The sequence below is a fragment of the Eimeria maxima genome, genomic scaffold (genome assembly GCF_000499605.1).
Source record: "Eimeria maxima Weybridge genomic scaffold, Emw_scaff1547, whole genome shotgun sequence".
In the NCBI taxonomy this organism is placed as follows: Eukaryota; Apicomplexa; class Conoidasida; order Eucoccidiorida; family Eimeriidae; genus Eimeria; species Eimeria maxima.
The window spans coordinates 1,796-2,404 of record NW_013563540.1 but is presented as its reverse complement, the minus strand read 5'-3'; positions in this window follow the sequence as shown (position 1 = coordinate 2,404).

Genomic DNA, 609 nt, shown 5'->3' with positions numbered 1-609 from the left:
TATTATTTATTTATTTATTTATTTATTTATTTATTTATTTATTTATTTATTTATTTATTTATTTATTTATTATATTATTTATATATTATATATTGTTTATACATAACATATAACCATTCAATAGACCACTGGTCCATTAATAAAATAAATAAATAAATAAATAAATAAATAAATAAATAAATATATAAATAAATAAACAAATAAATAACATAAGTAAATAAATAAATAAATAAATAAATAGATAAACTTAGTAAGAGAAGAAGACCATTCATCTAATAGTATAATAAATAAATAAATAAATAAATAAATAAATAACTAAATAACTAAATAACTAAATAAATGAATAAATAAATAAATAAATAAATAAATAAACTTACTTTGTATGAGAAGAAGACCATTCATCTAATAGTATAATAAATAAATAAATAAGTAAGTAAACAAATAAATAAATAAATAAATAAATAAATAAACTTACTTAGTAAGAGAAGAAGACCATTCATCTAATAGTATAAGATCGTTCTTTTGTTGACCAAATGCAACTGTCTTTGCTGGTCTATTTATTTTTGCATTTAATTCCCCATTAGATGCTAATTCGCATAATTCTATCTC